Source organism: Penaeus monodon, chromosome 30 (genome assembly GCF_015228065.2).
Source record: "Penaeus monodon isolate SGIC_2016 chromosome 30, NSTDA_Pmon_1, whole genome shotgun sequence".
NCBI classification, from domain to species: domain Eukaryota; kingdom Metazoa; phylum Arthropoda; class Malacostraca; order Decapoda; family Penaeidae; genus Penaeus; species Penaeus monodon.
The window spans coordinates 37101377-37101664 of record NC_051415.1 but is presented as its reverse complement, the minus strand read 5'-3'; positions in this window follow the sequence as shown (position 1 = coordinate 37101664).

Below are 288 nucleotides of genomic sequence, written 5' to 3'. Positions count from 1 at the left end.
CCCACAGATTTGAATTTGCTGTTCCAGGGATGTTCAAGGCTGATATACCATGTTACCCAGATATTGATTCAAGTGAATTCTATGAGCAAATTATTTTATATAATTTTACCTTAAAAATCATTAAATTATTTCATTGGTGCATCTGCCAACTGTAACAAAAAGTTCCCTGTGTTTTATTTTTAATGTTTGCCTATTTTAAATTCTCATACCTAGGGCATGTGCCAAATCTCTCTTTTTCTATATTAAAAAGGCTAAAAACACATTGACAATCCAGGTACTCTTCCTACC